Raw genomic sequence first — 25,154 nt, 5'->3', positions numbered from 1 at the left:
CTCCAGACGGCGTTGCAGGCCAATAGGTGTTAAATCGAATATTGCAACATCGTCTGCATACAATAAAGACCCAACTGACATACGACCAATTTTGGGGGCATCCCCTCTCGCCAAGTTCAAAGCGCCAGGGAGATCAACGATGTACAGTGAAAATAAAAGAGGTGCTAATAAACAACCCTGCTTAAGCCCATTATGCGTTCTAATTGTTAACCCCCGCAAGCCTCCCATTAGAACCTGGCACCAGGTGTCAGTATGCAATTCCATGATCAGACCCAGGAGATGATTTGGAATGCTGAGTAAGACATGTTTTCTCCACAGGGTCCGGTGGTCCACCTTGTCAAACGCCGTGGAGAAATCAATAAAGGCTGTATAAACTGGCATCCCTCGGGAGAAAACATATTTCTCCACAATTGTCTGAACAACCGCTATATTATCTAAGGTGCCATGGTTCTTTCTTTCTAAAAACCGGCTTGTTCCGGCGGAAGGATGTCCTGATCATAGACCCATTGTTGTAAGTGGCATAATATGCTATTGGCAAATAATTTGCCGGAGGCATCCAGGAGAGCGATCTGCCTAAAACTAGTCGGCACCGTTTTTAGTCCTTTTTTATACAGGGGGACTATAATGCTCCCCTTCCAAGAGGGGGGATTTTATTCATAAAGAAGCAATATTTAAAACGTGGCTCTAGAAAATCACCCCATGCTTCTGGCTCCTTTTTGATTAGTGCAATTGGGATACCATCCGGCCCTTGTGCGCCGGAAGTTCTAGCGATCTTTATGTACTTTATCAATTCCTTTCCTAGTGGGGGACCAAGTTCAGTAAAGACAGCAGATGCAAGTTTAAGCTCCTCAGGCAACACAGGAGAAACTGGACTATTATTACTATATAGAAGGGAGATGTAATACACCCATTCCTTTTCGGGAATCGGTATCGGAGTAGCTCTCTGCCTCGAATCACAGTATTCAGCGATCAAGTGCCAATATTTTCTCGAGTCCTTGGCCCTTGCAGCTTCCCTCAGCCCTATCCACTTCACATCGAGCTCCTTTCTTTTTTCGCTGAGCATGAGGCGACTTCTCACTCACTTAAGGCGATTAATTTCCTGCTGTCGACCAAGGAGATAATGTATGTGCTGTTTCCAAACAAGATGGTTAATTGAAAGTTTTAAAATTATCATACGAGACCTATCTTGTTTATACGTGAGGGGTTCAGAAGATGTGGAGCTTAAATTACAGATCTTCTTCATTTGAGCCTCAAAAAAGGATATGATATTGGAGTGAGTAGTATCTTCCTTTTCGACATACACCATCTTCACGATAGAGCCTACTTCAACAGTGTTTTTTTGCGTCCAAAAGGATCGACCATTTCCTTTATTAAAAGTGGCCAAGCCCGGACTGGCATTCCCTGAGTCCAGGGTGGGTAGATTGAAAGCCACTGACATACCGACTATACGGTGGTCGCTCCATACCGACGGGCTAACAAAAAAGTTATCACAAGCCCCGAACATTTGGTAGGAAACAATAACATAATCTAAAAGGCTCTGGGTATGTTGAGAATGAAAGGTACAATGGGCTGTTTTATCGGCATGCACTCTCCCATTTAAGATAACAAGATCCGAACTTCTGATGCTATCAAGCAAGAGAAACCCCCGCTTGTCTGTCTTTACTTTATTTGGTAATATGATCTCAGGGATGTGCCAGATTTCCTCTTTATCAGTATTGGCATAAATATCAGTGGCAGAATATGAGATTTGGGCATTTAAGTCCCCCACTTTTATCACTAGGGGGCAATCTTCCCTAGTAGCTATTTCCTGATTGAAAGAGAAAAATACGGGCAAAAGATGATCAAAATTTTTCCCAGGGGGGACATACAAGTTTGCCACAAGAACGGAGGAGGGCGTGTCAGAATCTCCCAAACATGCCAACTTTAAACATATGCAGAGGTTTGAGGGGTGAAAGAAAACCTTCACGACACAGTCTAAAACGTATGCTGCTCTGAAATCACTCGACTGGCATATACATGATGAGCAGCCACTACCTTGAGCGCGGCCACTTGACGCACCCACTACAGTTTTTGGACTAGTTCTGGAGGCTCGTGTAGGAGAGTAGGGTCTGCAATCCTATGATCACCCAGATTTTTTTGCTTTTGTTTCACTGGTTTACGACTTTCTCTGGCTGTGGGCCTGCCAATCAGACCCACAGCCTGGCTGTTCTCTTTCTAAATTACGACATGTACCCTAGGTGCATCTACCAATTGGTACTGGGCCACCTTATCAGACCCCGTAACGCAGGGCATAGGTGTACCCAGGGCCGCCAGGGGCTGCAGCATGTATTATGCCACCCCTGGCTGGCCTCCTAAATTTGACACAACTGGCTGCATGACAGCTGGGGCAAAGTCGTGTAATCACCCTTTGCTTTAGGTATAGTAGCTCTATATCTAACCATACAATGGACACCCGAGTTCCTATCAGTCACTCCTATGGCAGGCCTTGACAATCCTGAAGGCAGAGTGCGTGGGCTCGTGTGAACTAGGTTCTGGCCCGAGCCGAGCCCGGTTGCAGCTTGCGGAATCAAGACCCAATGGCTGTTCCATGATGACGCGTACCACATCGGTAACTTCGGTGTCGCGTTATCGAGGCATGTCGAGTAAGGTGTCATACGAATCGGGATGCTGCCCCCTCACCAATTCTGGCGACGAGGTTAGCATTCCGCCCTTCTAGAGGGACACGACATGTACGTGACTGTGAACCCCGGTTAAAGTTAACTAAAGCCTCAGCTCCACAAAATGGACGCTGCCACCACAGACACGAGTCTGACCTCCTGCTGCTGGGAGTCCTTCCAGCGAGGAGAGCTTGGACAAAGGGTTTCCTGTCGAGGGCGGTGTTCGCACCGTCCCAGACAGGGTTTGTGTATTCTGGGTAGGTAGGGCTTTTGCGAGAAGGTGACTGCGGAGTGGCACCCCGGTGCTCACTACGCATCTGCCGGTCAGAACCAGTTCCAGGGGCGCCAGCCCTGGCCTGGGGAAAGTCCGGCAGGGGAGAGGGGTGTAACTACCCCCCTTCCTGGTCCCACCCTTAGGGCAGGACCTAGTCATGTACCCGCCCCTTTCTTTAGGATAAAGACCGGAGCGGGGACCCTTCCAAATTAGATCATCTTTGAATCAAGAACTACTTTCTACGAAAGGACATTCGAGACTCTTCTCAAGATTTCTCCCTTGTGACTAAGGAGTAGTCACCCCGCATCAGCGGGCACCATCTAAGAACTCTGCGGTTTGCTGTAAGTCCTTCCTCAAGGAATCCGACGGCCCAGCTCGACGAGAACCGGCTTCCCTGGCACCTCTGACCTCTATCCACGTCATCAGCTCAGCTGTGATCTGTGGGTGCGACGAGACCTCGAGGGACCGGCCATCATCAAAACCTGCACGCTTTCTTAACCAGCACGACCATCGAAGTAACTCTCTGGTGAGTGCTCTGGGGTCCGAGAAGCCCCGACCCTGAGCCGCTCCAGCACCGAAGTGCAGTCTCCCAGCATCTCCACGATCTGCGTGGGGCCCTTCTGCTCGCCGCTCAGCACGTTGTCTGGTCACTAGCCGCTGGCTTGTGCCCTTCTGTGAGGACATCCGACAATCAACACTGCTGGTCTGGTTGCTCCAGACTGGCCCTTGCTTCCATCTTTGCGAGAAGCACCCCGGACCCTCCTGGTCCACTCAAGACGCCATCTTAGGCCCACCACGTGGCCCTGAGATCTGCCAAGGCTTGTTGCCCCATCCTGGGCCCAGCGACGCCGACAGCATCATCCTTCGTGGGACAGCTCGCACCTCCACCGTGGTCGCCGACAACGCCTCCTGGTCCGTGAGACTGCAGAGCCTAGCGTCGCCCACTCACCTGGTCGAGGTGAAGGCCAACCGGTGCCTTCCTGGTACCCTCTGACTACTGGCTAGTAGTACGAACTTGGTCCCCTCTGCTTTCAGGTATCATCAATCTCTGATCCAGGCTTGGATCTCTACGAACTATTCATCACTGGTCGCCGGCCAGCAACTCCTTTTCTTCCGGCTCCTGGCTCGTCAGCGAAGACCCCGACGCCTGTAAGACTTGTGCAGCCGCAGCCCTCGTGGCTAGGTAACTCGGCATTTCGGTGCCTGCATAGCCTCTTTACTCTAGGATCCCGAGTCCCTCGCTTCCGACTTGCCTTATCGGGTCCGCCCGAGACCTTAAACTTTCCGTGTCCTCGGACACTTGTTTTAATTGTGCACTTGAAGTATTTTCCTAAGAGATTTGGTTTGTGCTTAGTACCCTGTCCTCATAAAGAGTCCAGGGCTGTTGTGAATCTTAATAAATATCCTGTTTATTTTCATAACACTTGTGTGGTGTCCTTTCACTGGGTGTTCAAGGGGTACATGTGTGGTAAACAGCTGGCTTAACGCGCCCTCTCGAGTCTTTAGCCTTAGACTGCTCGTATCCACGCTACTAGGATAGCTGGTCTATAGGTTGACTTACAACCAAACACCATAAGGGTCGTTGGAACGATACATAGCGGTCGCTAGAATAGCGAACGTTGCATATCGGGCCAACTTCTCACATTGGTGGCAGCGGTTGGGATTTGAGCTTGCTGTTGTTTTACCACACGTATCCTAAGAATGTCTTGTTGAAAGATCACATAAGTACTGTTAGTACATATAACTAAAGCTTAGAATACTCTGAGTTCTACTGAACCAGCTGTTGCAGCTCCTCAAGGCTTAGCACACCTTGGCTGCAACTCTTAGCAAGGGAATAGTAGGTAAACACATAGTGTAGGTAGGTGCATCACTTACACCACACTAGAAACAGTATGTCGGACAAAGGAGGAAACTCTGAGTCTCCCCTTGTGTCAGTTGACCCCCCACAGGTCATTCCTTCAAGATATACTGTGCTGAGCTTCAAGGAGTTAAGACAGGTGTGTCACTCCAGGAAGATCAAGCAGGGGTCTAACCCCACAACGTCCTTTCTGATTGGTCTCTTGGAGACTTATGATGCCAGAAAAGCTGAGACCCGTCTTAGCTCTTCTAATCCAGAAGGAGACATGCCTCCCCTCGAGGGAACCAGAGACGATCCTGACCTCATCCACCTCGCAACTGAGAACGAAGATGTGGAGGATGATGAGGATGAGGATCCCTCTGGGGATGAGGCAGATAAGGGACAGGTAGAAGTCGTTAGACTAAGCAGGTCCAACTTAAGCAAACATGATAGTGGTACTGGGGGACCCCCAGCGCTACTGTCAGGTCCGCTTAACATTGGGAATGGACGAGCCCGATCTCTGTCAAGAGACTCTGGCAGATCCCTTCAAACCAATGGCTCTCACAACTCTTCTCATAGAGGGATGACGTCCCCTCAGAGGAGAGTGTACGAAGCTAAGGAAAGGGCGGCTAATCTGAGGATTGAGAGGGAAGAACTTGCCCTGGCCAAAGAAAGGCTTGCCTTTGCTAGAGAGCAACAGTTAAGTGGGGTAGTCCCCACTGGTGGCAGCAATGTACCTAGCAATAGGGAAAGGAGTTTTGATACGAAACACCTTGGTAAGATAGTGCCCCCCTTTAAACAAGGGGACGACATCCACAAATGGATAACTGCTTTGGAGAGGGCCTGCACTGTGCAGGGTGTTCCCCAGAGTCAGTGGGCAGCTATCTTGTGGCTCTCCTTTGAAGGAAAAGGAAGAGACAAGCTCCTCACCACAAGGGTAGAGGACGCTAACGATTACCAAGTCTTGAAAAATACACTCGTTGAAGGGTTCGGCCTAACCACTGAGCAGTACAGGGTGCTGTTCAGGGATACCCAGAAAACGCAGTCTCAAGATTGGTCTGACTTTGTCGATTGTGCCACTAAGGCTTTTGAGGGCTGGTTGCTGGGCAGTAAGGTTACTGATTACAAAGGATTGTATAATTTGATGATGAGAGAACAAATTTTAAACAATTGTCAGAACCAGTTGTTGCATCAGCATCTTGTCGACTCGGATCTGACCTCTCCCCAAGAATTGGGAAAGAAGGCAGACAGATGGGTTCGTACAAGAGTTAAACAGAACCAGGGCCAGAATCAAGGTGGTCAGAAGAAAGCAGACCAGAAGGGTAAAGATTCTAAGGGGGAACAAAATGACCAAAAGTCTTCGACAGGTCCCCAACAACCCAAAGAGGGTGGGGGTCAGGCTCCCCAAAAGAAGAAAGAAGGCCAATCCAAAAGATGGTGCCAGTACTGCAAAAGTAAATCTCACTGGTTTAGTGAGTGCACCAAGAAAGGAGGAGGGCAGGCTCCTGCCACTGCAGCCCCTAAGGCACCTGTGCCCCCTAGTACAGCCAGCAGTGGTAGTGCACCTCCCAAGGGTTTAGTAGGGTTAACCCTGGGTTCTGAGGGGCGTGACAACTTAGTTGGCACACTCACTCAGGCTGTCCTTGTCAGTACAGGGGACGTGGACGTGTCCCCTGACGTAAGTCCCAATACTCTGGGCAAATACCGACAGACGCCTTTCATAAATGGAAAGATGGCTCAGGCCTATAGGGACACTTGTGCCAGCGTCACCATGGTGACGCCTAACTTTGTGGACCCTGGACAGATCATGCCAGGTACGGAATTCCTGGTGACCAATGCAAGCAATGTCACTACCAATCACAGTATGGCAATTGTAGCTTTCTCCTGGGGAGGGGTAACTGGCCAAAAGAAGGTTGTAGTTAGTTCAGACCTCCCAGTGGATTGTTTGTTGGGCAATGATTTGGAGTCATCACAATGGTCAGAAGTGGAGCACCGGACTCACATGGAAATGTTAGGCTTGCCAGCACATGTGTTCGCTGTGACCAGGTCACAGGTCAGGAAATGCCCCACTGAACAGGTGCTGGATCCTGGAACAACGGACCAGACACCTCCCAAGAAAAAGAGCGGTAGGGTTAAGGCTGCGCCTTCCCCCTTGCCCCAGGTCGTGGATCAAGTCTCAGAGGAGGCTGACCTACAGGAATTGAGGGAAACTGAGCCTAGGGAGTTCGAACTTGATCAAGTTGAATTCTTGGGTTCAGGGGGACCCTCACGGGAAGACCTGGGGAAGGACCAGTTAGACTGCCCTTCTCTTGAACCCCTCAGACAGCAGGCTGCTGCTGAGGCTGCTGGGAACGCCACAGGTACCCACAAGGTATACTGGGAAGATGGACTCCTGTACACTGAGTCAAGAGACCCCAAGCCTGGCATGACCAGGAGGCTGGTTGTACCCTTGTCTCAGCGTGGTTTCCTACTTACCTTGGCCCACGAGATTCCCTTAGCAGGTCACTTAGGCCAGACGAAAACGTGGGACAGGCTTGTCTCACACTTTCACTGGCCTCATATGAACGAAGATACCAAGGAGTTTTGCCGCTCCTGTGTCACTTGCCAAGCCAGTGGTAAGTCAGGTGGCACGACAAAGGCCCCCCTTATACCAATGCCTGTGGTGGGGGTGCCCTTTGAACGGGTGGGGATCGACATCGTCGGTCCCATGGAACCACCAACAGCATCAGGGCACAAGTTTATACTGGTGGTAGTGGATCATGCCACCAGGTATCCTGAAGCTATTCCCCTTAGGACCACTACAGCACCTGTTGTGGCAAGAGCCCTAGTTGGAGTATTCTCCAGAGTGGGCTTCCCTAAGGAGGTCGTCTCCGACAGAGGTGCAAACTTTATGTCGAGCTACTTAACTGCTATGTGGAAGGAATGTGGTGTCAACTACAAGTTCACTACACCCTATCATCCACAATGCAATGGGCTTGTTGAGAGATTCAACAGGACCCTAAAAGGGATGATTCATGGACTACCTGAAAAGCTTCGGCGTAGATGGGACGTCCTGATCCCCTGCCTTTTATTCGCTTACCGAGAAGTCCCACAGAAGGGGGTTGGCTACAGCCCTTTTGAACTTTTGTACGGGCATCCTGTGAGAGGACCCCTATGTTTGGTGAAGGAAGGATGGGAGAGACCTCTCAAAAAGCCTGCAGCCAACATAGTGGACTATGTGCTTGGCCTCCGCTCGCGGATGGCTGAATACATGGAGAAGGCATCTGAAAACCTTAAGGCCAGCCAAGAACTCCAAAAAGCTTGGCATGACCAAAAGGCTGTCTTGACTGTTTACCAGCCCGGACAGAAGGTGTGGGTGTTGGAGCCAGTGGCCCCAGCAGCACTCAAGGACAAATGGTCCGGGCCCTACACCATCCTGGAGAAAAAGGGAGAGGTCACCTACCTGGTCGACCTGGGAACTCCCCGGAGCCCCCACAGGGTGCTTCATGTCAACAGGCTCAAGGCATATGTCGACAGGAAGGACATGAGTTTGCTCATGGCCCTAGATGAGGGACAGGAGGAGGAGAGTGACCCTCTCCCCGACCTGCTCACTCAGAATCCTGACGATGGATCGGTAGATGGTGTTGTCTTTTGTGGCAGCCTCTCCGAACATCAACAGAAAGACTGTAAACAGGTTCTTCAGTCTTTCAGACATATGTTTTCTCTAACACCCAGTCAGACCGATTGGTGCACCCATGAGGTTGACACTGGTGACAGCTTGCCCGTCAAGAGTAAAATCTACCGGCAGCCTGATCACGTTAGAGACTGCATCAAGAGTGAAGTGCAGAAAATGTTGGAGCTGGGAGTCATTGAACCCTCGGATAGCCCTTGGGCTAGTCCCGTAGTTCTAGTGCCGAAACCTCACACCCCGGGCGGTAAGAAAGAGATGAGGTTCTGCGTAGACTACAGGGGTCTCAATGCAGTCACTAAGACTGACGCCCACCCCATACCAAGGGCAGACGAGCTTATCGATAGATTGGCTTCGGCCAACTACCTAAGTACGTTTGACCTGACAGCTGGGTATTGGCAAATCAGGTTAGCTGAGGACGCCAAGCCTAAAACCGCATTTTCAACCCCTGGTGGGCATTATCAGTTCGTGGTGATGCCCTTTGGTCTGAAAAATGCACCTGCCACCTTCCAAAGGTTGGTGAATCAAGTCCTTACTGGGCTGGATGACTTCTGTGCAGCGTATCTTGACGATATTGCTGTCTTTAGCTCCACCTGGGAGGATCACCTGGTCCACCTGCGGAAAGCGTTAGAGGCTCTGCAAGCAGCAGGCCTCACTATCAAGGCCACCAAGTGCCAGATAGGGCAGACACAGGTTGTATACCTGGGCCACCTTGTAGGTGGAGGCCAGGTTCAGCCACTGGAGAGCAAGATACAGTCAATCAGGGACTGGGCTCCTCCAACCACCCAGACTCAGGTTCGAGCTTTCTTGGGCCTGACTGGTTACTATAGGAAGTTTGTCAGGAACTATGGTTCAATTGTGACACCATTAAATGAACTGACAAGTAAGAAAATGCCAAAGAAGGTTCAGTGGACAGCGAGCTGTCAAAAAGCATTCGATGACCTAAAGCAGGCCATGTGCACGGCGCCTATCCTCAAGAGTCCGGACTACTCCAAACCATTCATTGTCCAAACAGATGCTTCTGAGTTGGGTGTGGGAGCTGTTCTTTCTCAACTGAATTTTGATGGTCAAGACCAGCCCATTGCTTTTATAAGCAGAAGGCTGACCCCTAGAGAGAAGAATTGGTCAGCTATTGAGAGGGAGGCCTTTGCTGTGGTTTGGGCCCTGAAGAAGCTGAGGCCATACTTGTTTGGCACTCACTTCAAGATTCAGACCGACCATAAGCCCCTCTTATGGCTAAATCAGATGAAGGGTGAAAACCCCAAACTGCTTAGGTGGTCCATTTCCCTACAGGGGATGGACTTTACAGTGGAACATAGACCTGGTACTGATCATGGCAATGCCGATGGGCTCTCCAGATATTTCCACTTAGAACAAGAAGACTCACCTGGTCAAGGTTAGCTTATTGTTCCGACGTTTGGGGGGGGGTCATGTAGGAGAGTAGGGTCTGCAATCCTATGATCACCCAGATTTTTTTGCTTTTGTTTCACTGGTTTACGACTTTCTCTGGCTGTGGGCCTGCCAATCAGACCCACAGCCTGGCTGTTCTCTTTCTAAATTACGACATGTACCCTAGGTGCATCTACCAATTGGTACTGGGCCACCTTATCAGACCCCGTAACGCAGGGCATAGGTGTACCCAGGGCCGCCAGGGGCTGCAGCATGTATTATGCCACCCCTGGCTGGCCTCCTAAATTTGACACAACTGGCTGCATGACAGCTGGGGCAAAGTCGTGTAATCACCCTTTGCTTTAGGTATAGTAGCTCTATATCTAACCATACAATGGACACCCGAGTTCCTATCAGTCACTCCTATGGCAGGCCTTGACAATCCTGAAGGCAGAGTGCGTGGGCTCGTGTGAACTAGGTTCTGGCCCGAGCCGAGCCCGGTTGCAGCTTGCGGAATCAAGACCCAATGGCTGTTCCATGATGACGCGTACCACATCGGTAACTTCGGTGTCGCGTTATCGAGGCATGTCGAGTAAGGTGTCATACGAATCGGGATGCTGCCCCCTCACCAATTCTGGCGACGAGGTTAGCATTCCGCCCTTCTAGAGGGACACGACATGTACGTGACTGTGAACCCCGGTTAAAGTTAACTAAAGCCTCAGCTCCACAAAATGGACGCTGCCACCACAGACACGAGTCTGACCTCCTGCTGCTGGGAGTCCTTCCAGCGAGGAGAGCTTGGACAAAGGGTTTCCTGTCGAGGGCGGTGTTCGCACCGTCCCAGACAGGGTTTGTGTATTCTGGGTAGGTAGGGCTTTTGCGAGAAGGTGACTGCGGAGTGGCACCCCGGTGCTCACTACGCATCTGCCGGTCAGAACCAGTTCCAGGGGCGCCAGCCCTGGCCTGGGGAAAGTCCGGCAGGGGAGAGGGGTGTAACTACCCCCCTTCCTGGTCCCACCCTTAGGGCAGGACCTAGTCATGTACCCGCCCCTTTCTTTAGGATAAAGACCGGAGCGGGGACCCTTCCAAATTAGATCATCTTTGAATCAAGAACTACTTTCTACGAAAGGACATTCGAGACTCTTCTCAAGATTTCTCCCTTGTGACTAAGGAGTAGTCACCCCGCATCAGCGGGCACCATCTAAGAACTCTGCGGTTTGCTGTAAGTCCTTCCTCAAGGAATCCGACGGCCCAGCTCGACGAGAACCGGCTTCCCTGGCACCTCTGACCTCTATCCACGTCATCAGCTCAGCTGTGATCTGTGGGTGCGACGAGACCTCGAGGGACCGGCCATCATCAAAACCTGCACGCTTTCTTAACCAGCACGACCATCGAAGTAACTCTCTGGTGAGTGCTCTGGGGTCCGAGAAGCCCCGACCCTGAGCCGCTCCAGCACCGAAGTGCAGTCTCCCAGCATCTCCACGATCTGCGTGGGGCCCTTCTGCTCGCCGCTCAGCACGTTGTCTGGTCACTAGCCGCTGGCTTGTGCCCTTCTGTGACGACATCCGACAATCAACACTGCTGGTCTGGTTGCTCCAGACTGGCCCTTGCTTCCATCTTTGCGAGAAGCACCCCGGACCCTCCTGGTCCACTCAAGACGCCATCTTAGGCCCACCACGTGGCCCTGAGATCTGCCAAGGCTTGTTGCCCCATCCTGGGCCCAGCGACGCCGACAGCATCATCCTTCGTGGGACAGCTCGCACCTCCACCGTGGTCGCCGACAACGCCTCCTGGTCCGTGAGACTGCAGAGCCTAGCGTCGCCCACTCACCTGGTCGAGGTGAAGGCCAACCGGTGCCTTCCTGGTACCCTCTGACTACTGGCTAGTAGTACGAACTTGGTCCCCTCTGCTTTCAGGTATCATCAATCTCTGATCCAGGCTTGGATCTCTACGAACTATTCATCACTGGTCGCCGGCCAGCAACTCCTTTTCTTCCGGCTCCTGGCTCGTCAGCGAAGACCCCGACGCCTGTAAGACTTGTGCAGCCGCAGCCCTCGTGGCTAGGTAACTCGGCATTTTGGTGCCTGCATAGCCTCTTTACTCTAGGATCCCGAGTCCCTCGCTTCCGACTTGCCTTATCGGGTCCGCCCGAGACCTTAAACTTTCCGTGTCCTCGGACACTTGTTTTAATTGTGCACTTGAAGTATTTTCCTAAGAGATTTGGTTTGTGCTTAGTACCCTGTCCTCATAAAGAGTCCAGGGCTGTTGTGAATCTTAATAAATATCCTGTTTATTTTCATAACACTTGTGTGGTGTCCTTTCACTGGGTGTTCAAGGGGTACATGTGTGGTAAACAGCTGGCTTAACGCGCCCTCTCGAGTCTTTAGCCTTAGACTGCTCGTATCCACGCTACTAGGATAGCTGGTCTATAGGTTGACTTACAACCAAACACCATAAGGGTCGTTGGAACGATACATAGCGGTCGCTAGAATAGCGAACGTTGCATATCGGGCCAACTTCTCACAGCTCGCACGAAAGATAGGTTGCTGACAGGACAAGCAATATCAAGCTGTGGATGTTTAAATTATAGACTGCTCTGAAATTGCCTAAATCGGTTACCATAATAACAAGTGACCATAAGTTTGAGTTGAGTATAGCCAAAACAATGTTGGCATGTTCTGTCCCGTGTATATGTGTAAACACGTGCAGACTACAAACTCACCTGCGGCTTTTAATTGAGATGTGAGCCTCTATGTGCACTGTCTTCTAAGAATCTTTCAAATATATATGCCAATAATGAGTGAGAGGCTCATGGATTGGAGGTCTGTTAAGATATGGTCTTTACTTGAGCACATACTAAATTTAACTGATACACAATGCATTCATGTCTCGGTTTAGAATTCCACTAACGGGCCATACCATGGTTCCAAAAACACTGTGAAATTATGACAACAGGAAGACAAATTTGGTGATTTGTGAGATAAGGAATCAACTTGTGATTATTTGAAATACTATTTCCTGCCTTTTTCTTACAATGTAAGTAATATTGATTTAATGTGCAGATTTTACATGACATCATACATCAGTTGGCAATACAGAGTAGCGTAACAGATGTGGCCTGTGTAAATAAAACTGCAGTTTTAAATTTATGATTGGGGATCTACATAAAATGCAGAGATTAATACGACCATGCTTTTTTAATAAGATTTAGTATCATAATATCTAGAATCTATGACATCACATCGGAAGGGAAAATATATAGCAGATGACCTGATGTGCCTTGCAAAAGAGAGTTTGCAGTTCAATATCAATGTGAGCTCATAATGTATAGATATGAGTATAGCTGAGTTGTTTGAGTGAAACCCTTTGACGGAGAATCTTGGATTTCAAAATACTGTTCATTTTAGATTTATTTATATGAGCACCATAAGAATATTAGAAGATCGACTCTCACTTTTTCGTTGCAACATTACAAACTCAGGTATGACGATCTTATCTTATTGATGTTTGTTACCAACGCTGGTCATTGGTATATATGAACTAGCGTAATGCAACAATATCACAATATATATTAGCTTCTCACTTTGTGATATCTCAGATATCTTTCTGTGTAACCATGAGAGATATATGGACCTTATGAAGGGTATATCGATAATTTTGTTTTTACTTTAGAAAAGAGTTCCTTAGTTACAAATTCCATCATAATGTAAATGGTCTCACCATATTTGTGTCTCCTTCCGCATAGGCGATAGTTGGGAATACCTTGTAAAATAGGTGTTGTCATAAATGAAGGACCATTGCTATGTTCTTGTATAACTTGCATAATATATATGAAATGGCCGGTCTCGAACAGTTTCTCCTCCCATTAATTGGTTTGAGCATGCCATGTTGAATATTTTTTTTTCATAAATGTCCACTTTAATAGTGGATAGGGGCGATGACTTCGCACATGTTGATAAAATTGTAAAATTGTAAGATTTAAAATGATGAAGATATAATATTGTGCAATTTCGAAGCAGATACGTTTTTGTGTGTTTTTAATTGTAAATAGAATGTGTGTAATAGTGTGTGTTTTTATAAATTGCTTCTAGCCCTGAAGAAGTCCCTGGTGAGATGAAACGCGTTGGCTACAAGCAATCCTGTCATGTTTTAATGAATTTTGAAAAATAAAGAATGTGCCAATCTACAATCAAGTCTTTGAAATTGCTTATCTTTGAGAAGCCATTCCTGTGACATCGCATTTGTTACTGTAATATAAATATTTTTGTCCACTTTGTATTCACATAATCTAGTGCTGGGTCATCTTGTGTACCATGGTTATTAATTACATTAGCCGCCATCCGGGCAAACTCCTCAGTTGAGGAATGATGGGAGGATTCAGCCAAGGAAGCCTTGAATTTACACTTGCTGTAGTTTTGCAGGGGCTACGTAAAGGGCTGAAGGGCCTTGATCAATTCCCTGTTCACTGACCCCTGGACGTGGGAATCGAGGACTTCAATTAGTTGTTCATCCATCTGGTGCTCGTGGGGCACCTCTTCGTATTCCACATCTTCATTATACTCTGCCCACTGATCAGCCTCCTCAGCGTAATACGCCATTGTATAGACTGGGAGGTATGGAGGAACTTCAGGGGGGGGAAGGGCCCAGGGGTGTCACTGAAAACCAGTGCAACCTGACTAAGCTGTCCCTAGAATTTAGCATAAACTCACCCTGAACTAACCAATATAACCAACTTGGTCTAGTGAATCAGTAATCAAGTGTGGAGGGAGCTGTTAGGACACTCAAACACTCTTACCTGATAGGTGCTTGAAGGTGTTTCGCAGAGATGCTATAAACCAACATCCAAGAGCTCGACTAAATAACCTATGCTGTAATTACACCAGGCTACACACTAGAACCCAGGGAGGAGGGCCGGATACTGGACGCTGGCGATGTCCTGTTGTCGACCTGCGAGGCAACAAGACATATGTATAAGGATACTACCCTGTGTTGTTTCTTTTTTACATTCAGTTTTTAAACTCCCTGTCCCTCTTTGTTCTATGGTTCAAAGTTTAGAAAGGAAGTCTTCCTACCTGCGATCTTTAGGAAATGGGAGTGACGTCCAGTAGTCTTGTGATGGTGAAGATACAATTCTGTAGTCGTGTCAGCAGTAGGTGTAGTCAGGATTATAACAGTCTTTTTCTGGAACATGAAAAACATATGAATAAATTACTGGTTTCTCTAATTGCTGTCTACAAGCACAAGAACCTCACTAACACCCTTACTTACTTTCTTCTGACTACCTTACTCCCTGACTTCGCGTAACGCGAAACGTGTCGTACGAGTAACTGAGGGGCAAAACGCACAGAGACCAGTCGGAGGGCTTCCTACCTGCGAGGCAGACGCTTGCTGAGTTGCTCCTGGGTCCCTAACGCTGTGGTCTCGCCGCTACCGCACTCCACCTCGCAGCTTGAGACTACAGCTCCCAGGGAGCTTTGCGGCCACTTCCCACTTCCGGCCACAGCGCGCCCGGAGGCGCTACTTGTCAGGACGCTCCCTCGGTGGAGCGGGGGCAAAATGCACAGAGACCAGTCAGAGGGCTTCCTACCTGCGAGGCAGACGCTTGCTGAGTTGCTCCTGGGTCCCTAACGCTGTGGTCTCGCCGCTACCGCACTCCACCCCGCGGCTTGAGACTACAGCTCCAGGGAGCTTTGTGGCCACTTCCCACTTCCTGCCACAGCGCGCCCGGAGGCGCTACTTGAACAGGACGCTCCCTCCGCGTCGCGGGACGCGCGCGGGCGGGCGCCGGGCTAAGCCCGGGCAAAGGGCGGGCCGTCAGAGGCCTGAGGAGGCTGGGCTGGGCCACCCCCCTTGGCTGTCCCTTTTCATTATCCGTGGAACTTACGTCAGGTCAGTGACAAAGTACTTTACATCGTCTATATAACAGCTTTTTAACCATGGGGAAAAAGACACCGGCTGTAACTAGGCCAAAAGACTCCCTTAAATTGGCCCACCCATCAATTACCACCACCCCGCGGCCAACATTGACCGCCATTGATAAAATGCTCCAGAAAACAATTGATGTTGTTGCGACTGCCATTCAGAACACAGAAAGGCGCTTTTCGCTTCCATCAAGTCTGCCCCCCCTTCTGCTGAATCATGATAACTCTACGGACTCTTTACTTGCTGCTTCTTATGCAGGACTCCCAGGCACAGATCCAAATGAGAACTGCATAATTGTGGACACGGCCCCGGTGCCACAATTTACCCCAGGTAGTAGGTTATCATCAACTCCTACCCTGCTCAGGGTTGATACAAACATTAGTCAAGACTCCTGTGCACTATTGGTAAACGACCACCCATGTTTAAATGGTAACGACTCACAGGTGGATTCTGATATATCAATCACTGAGGGAGATAAAAGTGACAGCATCCCCGTGCGAACTAGGGGCCAAAAAGCAAAAAGAAAATTGAAGCACCTAAATACTGAGTCTCCATCAAAAACATATAGAACTGCCCCCGTAGAACAGGAAAGGATTAAGGGAAAAGACGAAATCATGGCAGCCAAAACTCTACCCACAGAAGTCACTGCAGCATCAGGGAATGAGGCATTTTGGGGGAGGATGGAGACACTATTGTCCACACTTCTAGGTCCTATCAACCAACAAATTCTAAATCTGGATAAAAGGTTGAAAGTGTTGGACGATCGTGTATCAAAACTGGGCACAGGGCAGATTTCTACTAACAAAGCTGATAACGGGACACTAGGCTCTATTAAGGCCAAAAACAGTGGTCCCAATATTAACACCAATTTAAAAACAGTGGGCCATAATAAACCAACTTTAACCGCGCCCACACCTAGCACTAGTAAAAATCAACCCCTACCAAAACAGGCCCCTAATTTGAACTCAACCAAAGCAGCCAGTGTGTCAAGGATGGACCCTAACACTGATAAAAGTAAAAGGGCCCCAACCCATCAACCCAAGAATAATCCCCAAAATTGCCTCACAGCCCAACCTGAACCCAACACATCAAATTATAGGAAGAAGATGCCCTCCCGCATCAATCTTCCCCCTGAATGCGGGGCATATGTGTTGATTTTGGTGAATGTCCCTAAATTAAAGAATGACCAAGAGGAAAACCACACAACTCTTAATAATAGGATTCTCCACTGGTTATCCACTAACTGTAATTTCCCAATGGAAGGAGCAAGGGAGATCGTCCAAACACAAAGAGTCGGGTGGGTGGGTCCACTGAGAAAAAAGTTTGAGGGAGACTGCGTAGTCATAAACTTTAGGTCCCCACAATGGGCCCAAAAAACTCTCGCTAACGCACCACTACCCTCACCCTGGGAATTTATTACGACCTTGCTTCCCCTGGGTTATTTCTATAGACATCTAGCCCCAACTCCTAATCCCATGTTTAATCTGGCCGCACAATTTCAAGAGCGAAATCTTGGAATCAGGGACCTATATCCATCTCACCAACTGAACCAAGATTTCAATCCCGTGAACGGTCAAGCCTAGTGCTATCAGGCTAAACTCATGGGACATTCAACGCCATACCCACACTTCCCAATTATGCCTCGGCACAACTATTGCGAGAGGCCACACTTCAGTCCCAATGTAAATCCTAATCCAGGGTATAATGAGTTGAGGCCTATATATAATATCCCAACTTACAACCGATTTGAATACACCTTCTCAAACTTGGAAGAACAGGACTGACTGGGGATAAAGGGAAGTAGTGATGAATGTCGAGATGTAAGTGCCGGTATTGAGGAACATTCACCCCCGGTGTCAGCTATCACAACTCGGGAAATATTGGCACAAAGTCATATCATTACATCTGCAACTATAGAAGAGGTTGTACTTCCGACTTCAACTGTTCCTATGCAGAGCACAGCTAAGAATGCCAGAAGTAAACGAATTAGACATATTAAACACTGTGATCTATCCATTCTTAGCTGGAATGTCGCAGGACTAGAGTCAAGATTGACTAACCCAGAATGGACCAAGATACTGGATGGCAAAGACATTATTATGTTCCAGGAGACCTGGGCCGTGGAGAATCTATATATTGAAGGGTATCAATGTTTCAGTGTGACAGCAACCAAACCAGACTTTGGACGTGCAGTGGGAGGCTTGTTTATTGGCATTAAGACACTGACCGGTGGTACGATCACAGATCTCTCAAGAGGACACCCGAATATTCCGATTTTAGAGTTCAAGAGAAAGACCCGGATTTATTTAATTAATTTTTATAACAATGATTTTTGTTTTGTTCCCAACAAAAACTTTGAAGCACTCTCTAAGACTCTACGGAACCTTGAAACTAGTTTTGCAACTGGGGAAGAAATATGGATCCTTATTGGGGGGGATTTTAATGCAAAAATTGTTAGTAATTGCAGCACTGAGGAGAGGAATCACTCAGATCAGGCCGAACGCAGGGGTATTGAACTAGCTTTTATCCTAACTGAGCACAATTTAATTAATGTTATGGATATATGCCACACTCCCAGCGAATTCCATGCCCCTACGTTCAGAGGGCGGGACTGATCTTCTACAATTGATTTTATTTTCATGTCACCCCAATTACTAGACTGTGTGATAAAATCTACAGTGATAGAAACCTCGTTCGGTGACCATAATCCCCTCAATGTGATGCTAAAACTAGGCAGCAATAAGGTTTATGAAAAAATAAATGGGGAAAGAGACATTACACCCACAGGCGATGGCCTGCGCCTTAAATGGAGGGGAGTTGATAGTGGGGCTGTACTAGAAAGTGTAACTAGGGTACACCCTAACTTAATCACTTCTTGCCTAATTATGGATGGGGACTGCCACAGGATAATCGATGATTTTGGTAAACTGTGTTCAGTAATAAAAGCTTCCTTGTCAGTCCCATTACCAAAAGAGCGGAAAGAACCTAGGTGGTTTGACTCTGCCTGCTCACTAGCAAATAGGGAGCTGCGCAGGGCACTAACCACTACACCAAGGTGTCTAGCAGAGGTTCAGGCTGCCAGGAAATTTTATAAATTAAAGATAGCCGAAAGGAAGGTCGCATTACTAACAGAACAATGGGAGTCGCTGGTTCGGAGCGCTAATTTGAAAAACAGCGGACTTTTTTGGTCAGCTGTCAAAAAAACCTGTGAAATGGGCAAACAATTAACCCCAATTAGTTGCAATATAACCAGCAACTCTTGGGAGGCCCATTTCTCTAAAATATATGCTGCCCCATCCGAAGACACACCCGGCCCTCCTTGTGGCCAGCTCCACGGCCTAAAAATAGATCTTCATGAGGTGGTGATAGCCATCAAAGAGAGCCTTGGAAATAAGGCGCCAGGCCCTGATGGCTTACCCATAGATATAATTAAGCATAGTCCAGATCTATGGGCACCAATCCTCCTTAATGTTTTTAACAGCCTCCCCACAGTCCCCATGACCAACACCTGGGCCACTAGCATCATAGTCCCAATTTTTAAGAAAGGCGAGAGATCGGACCCAGTGAACTATCGTCCGATTTCTCTTCTGGACAACACCTTAAAAATCCTGGGACGAGTAATTTACAACAGGGTGGTAGAGTGGACCGAAGATACAGGCCTATTGGACCCGTGCCAAATGGGATTCAGAAGCAGGGTGGGGACTGTCGAGCAATGCCTGAATTTGAAATTGATCATCGATAAGTATAGCATTGCCCGATCGTCCCCTATCTACCTTGCATTCATGGATCTCTCATCCGCTTTTGACCTAGTGAATAGATCCAAACTATGGGCAACTCTTCTGAATTACGGACTGGATGAGGCCCTTGTTAATTTCCTGGCATACCTCCACACTGACCTCAAAGCGCAAGTCAGGATCGGGGCGGGCAGAGACGTATCGGGACCCATCAAAATAGGCAGAGGGGTAAAACAGGGGTGCGTTTTAGCACCCCTGTTGTTTATCATCTACATTAAAGGCCTGGCCAAAGCCCTAAAACAAGTGACTAGTGATGTACCAACTATCCAGGGGCTCCCATTGCCAGTTTTACTATACGCTGACAACGCGGTCTTGATGGGACGAACACCCAACGCCCTTCGTCTACTTGTTAAAGGCTTTGTCCAATTTATGGAGGGCTTAGACCTGAGCGTCAATTTTAAAAAATCTTTTATTATGCCATGTGGCCCCGGGAAACGCAAACTCAACACTATACATATAGGGACAGACAAATTAGAATCTGTAACTTCATTCCCCTATCTTGGTTTGGTTTTCGCTGCAAACGGCTCATGGAGTGGGCACAAGGCCCACGCCATGAGCAAGTTCTCGAAAGCCAACAATTCTATTCTGAGTTTGTCCCGACCTAAGAAAATAGGCGCCACTAGAGCTATTTTAAAAAATTTTAAGCTACAGTGCCTACCAGTAGCCACATACGGGGCTGAGGTTTGGGGATTGGGAAAAAGCCCCGGCATCCAGCGTGAAGATGCTCGATTCTGTAGGAAAATCCTGGGCGCCCCAATCTCCTCCTCTGAATTGATTTGCCATGAGGAACTCAACCTCCCCTACGTATGTGACTTTATCAGATCTAGACCAGCTCTCTTTTGGTTAAGGATCTGGAGAAATGACTCAGCAACCCTAACTCAAAATATAATAAAAGACTGTCTTAAATGTGATCATGGCATGTCAATCCCCTGGCTCGCGGATGTCTTAAAAACATTGAGCGATGTGAACAGGGAAGATCTTTTCTCCGATCCCAGTAAGATTGAATCTAAAGATAAAATCGAGGTCAGACAAGCACTGTATGCACTTTATAGTTCAGACCGAATGGAAAGAGAAGCACTCAAATCAACTGTTGCGATTTATCAGAAAAATGACCTAAGCAGGAGTAACAATGCTCAATACCTCACCTTACCTATGACGAACTGGGAGAGATCACTGCTGTTTCGGCTAAGGGCAGGCTCTATAAAATTCTTGCTGGGATTTCCCCTGGGCTATCAGCATACAAAATACTATAATCCATGCCCATGTGATGGTATTAGTAAACAGAATGATTTGCACTTTCTTTTTTTCTGTAAATTTTATCTAAAATATATTAATTGGTTTTTAACTCCGTATTTTAGGAAACACAGACCCCTTTCGTTAGGGGAATCTTATTCAATGTTATTGTCCCTGGATACAGATGAATTAATTTTCCGCACTAGCACTTTTCTGAGAATTATAACATGTGTACGCAAAACAATGGAAAGCCCGTGAGAATTGTCTTATGAGAAATGCATCCGTTTTTAACAATTTATGAATTTTTATACTTGTCTTTGCTGTGTAAATGTATGTTTTTATTGTGGTACTTTTATGAATTTTATGAAATTCGAATAAAGGTCTTTTGAACTTGAACTTGACTCCCTTATGTCTTTGTACCATCACGTAATTCTAATAGAAAATAAATATCATGTAACACATTGAACAAGCAAAGTTCTAAAATCACGAAGAAATCTCTAAGTCCTTAAGTTATCCTTGTTTTCTTCAAAGCCTTGTTGAAACCAAAATGTTCCAAAAATTGTTCCTTTCAATTATTGAAAGATTGTCTTTTAATTCTTTGCTTTCTTGCGATGGGCGCCAGAGAATAGAAACGTTTACTTAGCTTTCTTTCTGCATCGTTTCCTCAGGTTTTTCCGCTATGCAACGCTGCCATCTAGTGGATTCTAGAAGGGAGAAGTCTTGCTGCCGAGAATCAGGTGAGTAAACTGGAAGGCTAAGCAACGTGTTGTTTTGGGTGTGGCATTTTATACTCATGCCACACCCAGGGTGACTGTTATGTTGCTCACGCTGCGTGATACGTGAGAAGCTTCCCGATTCCTGATCTCGATAAGATCCGGGCCGGGTCTTTACCTTGTTAACACTGAAAGCAGCCTTTCAAAGTGCTCAGCGCGAATGTCTGAAAACAAGTCGTTAGGTCCTGATGGAAACATGCTAATAATTGCACTTTGAAACTAACGCACAGTGGCCCACATGCATCAAGCACTTTTTCATTCGCAAACGGTGCGATTCCTTAAAATCGGCCGTTTGCGAATGCAAAAGTGCTTTTTGGGATGCATGAAGCAATTTTAGAATTCGCAACATTGTTGCGAGTTCTAAAATTGCGGGTGCTTTTAAGAAGTCGCAGATGTGCGACTTCTTAAAAGCAATGCATCATTACTTTGACAAGTGGAAATTCGCAATTAGGGTTCCAAATTTACCGAGTGGTTGAACCACTCGGTAAATTTGGAAAAAGTGTTTAAAATGCTTTAAATGTTTTTTTTTCAACATTCATGTTTCACACACACATGTCCTTAGGACATGTGTGTGTGAAACATGATGCGAAAAATACATTTCAGGGGTGCATGGGGGGGTCCTTTGGACCCCCCCCTGCACTCATGAAATTTTCTAAGTGCCACTCGCAATTTGCATTGACTCCTATGGGCCTTTTGGCCCATAGGAATCAATGGGAATTGCGAAAATTAACTTAAGAATTCGGTATTTCTTTGGGATTCGGTAAAAATTGCGATTTTTACCGAATCACAAAGAAATACCGAAAAAAATGATGCATAGCATTTTGCACTTCTTAATTTGCGATTCCTTATTTTTCGCAAATTAAGAAATGCAAAATGACACAATGATGCATGTGGGCCAATGTCACCACGAAGATCAGAAACCAAACAAGCATTGCCAAGTTCAAGGGATACAATCATGTTCACAAACATGATTGAATCCTCAAATGGAGTGCTGGTTAGCACGGGACAGGGGAGCTTTTGAACGGGGAACAAATCTGTTGAGTTCATAAATGGCATACAGTCCCTATAAAAGCACAAGAGTTTAGACGGGTGTTATGTTTTGAGCATTCTAGTAGTTGGGCGTGGGCGGAGTCATGGGGTGGAGGAAGAGGAGGGGCACGAGCAGGAAAGGGGCAGTTGGAGTAGGGACAGGGACGAAGCAGGAGTGTAAGAATAAAGCTCCTTTAATATCAAGTAAGTGTCTGTCATCTATATACCCACCTATGTACCCACGACACTACAAGGGGTGTATGATAAGACTGGGAGTCATGACAGGAGCCACCCGTATTTCCCCTAAGGCAGTGCCTTGAATTCGCTTGTGCGCCGTGTCGGGCACTCCAAGGCCTGAGGGTAGAGGCAGAATCGGTCTGCAATGCGCGAAAACCCAATCTGCAGTGAAATCTTCGATACAAGCGTTCGCGCATTCATGGACCGTGTGGCATGTAAAAGGAAATGCCCCCTCAAGCACCCAGCACGCGTCTGTCCGGCTCCCACCCCACCGAAAGGAGAAATGCCACACCAAGCGCCGAAGTGCAGCAAATACCATCAAAGGGTTGCGCGCTCGCACACACACGCGTTAAACAAGCGTATTCAGCAAGATTAATCACACAATAAATACAGTAATCCATATGTATAAAACAATGAAAAGGAAAACACTTAAGTCGCTGCTGCAGCAGCAAAGAAGGAGAAAGTGGTGTTACGTCACGGACATTATATAGATCTATATGTTGTATGATTGGTGCATACTATGGAGGGAGTTGTCCTTCCGGGGTATGATGCCAGATTAAAGTTTTCATTGGCTGCTGTTTTGCCAGTAAAGCAAAGAGAAGCATAATCAGAGCCATCATGGACTGACATAGAATAAGAGCATGAGATGAATCCCGCAAACATCTGAAAACATCTGCAAGTGAGGCCGAACGCAGGCCTGAGTGTGGAGCGCAGCCATCAGAGATGCACGAGACAAGGCCACAGGGCACTGTTAGAGCAGATCAGGTCTGGGTCCGGACGACACTATTAGAGCGGATTCGTGCAAGAGTGGTAATAAATGATCCACAATGAGGGCTGCTGACCAACCGCGAAGAGTAACTGCACATTTGAATCAATTTCAAACTGTTGTAAGCATAGGGTGACCAGAATTTTAAAGCCAAAAACCGGGACATTTCACAAAAATAGAAAGACAACTACAATTTTACTTCAAGCAATGCCAGCGCTCCTCAGCAGAGAATTACAGAACAGGCAGTAAGAACATACATAAAATGCAATTTTTAAACCTAGTAGCTTGCCTGTTCATTAAATTGCTTTCCTGAAACAACTGCTAACTTTCCCTGCTTTGTAAAACATAAAAACACCTCCCACCGTTTTCAGTCGACCCTCTTTAAAAACCGGGACATGAGCTACATTTCTTGAAATTACCTGTGACAGCTGGTTAAAAACTGGGACTGTCCTGGCAAAACGAGGACGCCTGGTCACCCTATGTAAGCAGCGTGGATGCAGAAGTGCTGTGTGCAGAGGACGAATGGTGGCTGCACCCGGGCTGCATGGGGCAGACGGCCATGCGCAAACCACTGTAATTGGTTGTTAGCTCAGCACAGGAAACTTAACTTTGTGGAGACAGGCCATGCGTGCAGTGATGGTTGAAGGAGCAAAAATGGCCGCATTTAAGAGGGAGGGCACAAAAATTCCACTTGCATAATCTTAAGGACAAGTCAGTGCTTTGATGCATATGGGGTAAGCATAAGTGACATTTCTTGGGCCGTGAGGGATATTATTCTCTTATAGGCCTGCTGGGAGAGGTGTTTACTCCAGGGCTCAGTCATTAAGGTGTTGCCTATGACGATCCCGGGCCAAACCATGTGTGGAGTCAGGTGGAGCCGATCTGAGCCTGTGACTGAAGCTGAGGAAGCAGCTGCCCCTGGCCCAGCACTGTTCAATGGTCTGTACTCAAGCCTCACATGCACTGGTGACGCTGTCTTTGGAAGGTAGAGGGTGGTTTTGTAGATTCTGGTGACCAGTTTCTCCACTGGCCCAGCTTCCCTGCCCAGGGTAGCTTCACTCCCGTGAGTTAGTGTTGAGCTGATTTTTGCTTTCATCACCTGAAGGAGAGGTCGAGGCTGGGGCTTTGTAGCTTCAGAGCGATAGATGAGAGAGCGAACATTAAGCAGGAGCCCTTGTTATTTATGGAGCGTAGATGAGAAGTAAATGACCATTTGCCATCTGGGTGGATTCCCAGGTATTTGTCGTCCTTGCTGAGATGGAGCCGGACACCCTTAGGCTGCCACCTGTTAGCCAAATCTGACTTTAGGCTGAATGACACTGTCTTAGTCTTTGCTTGATTGGTTTCTAACATGTCCTTAACAGGATAGCCATGAAGAGTAGACAGTAGCCTTTGGAGGCCGATGTTTCTCTGACTGAGGAGCACCAGCTAGACTGCGTATAGCACGTGTGTCATGCTTTGGCCTCCTAGAGTGGTCAGGTGGCAAATTGCTTCGTCAAGGTGCTTGAACAGGTCACCTATGGATAGGTTAAAAAGCAAGGGGGCCAGCACGCAGCCTTGTTTCAGAGTGTGTTGG

Source organism: Lissotriton vulgaris, chromosome 2_1 (assembly GCF_964263255.1).
Source record: "Lissotriton vulgaris chromosome 2_1, aLisVul1.2, whole genome shotgun sequence".
Lineage (NCBI taxonomy): Eukaryota > Metazoa > Chordata > Amphibia > Caudata > Salamandridae > Lissotriton > Lissotriton vulgaris.
The sequence above is the reverse complement of the archived record's forward strand: the minus strand, read 5'-3'. Positions refer to the sequence as shown.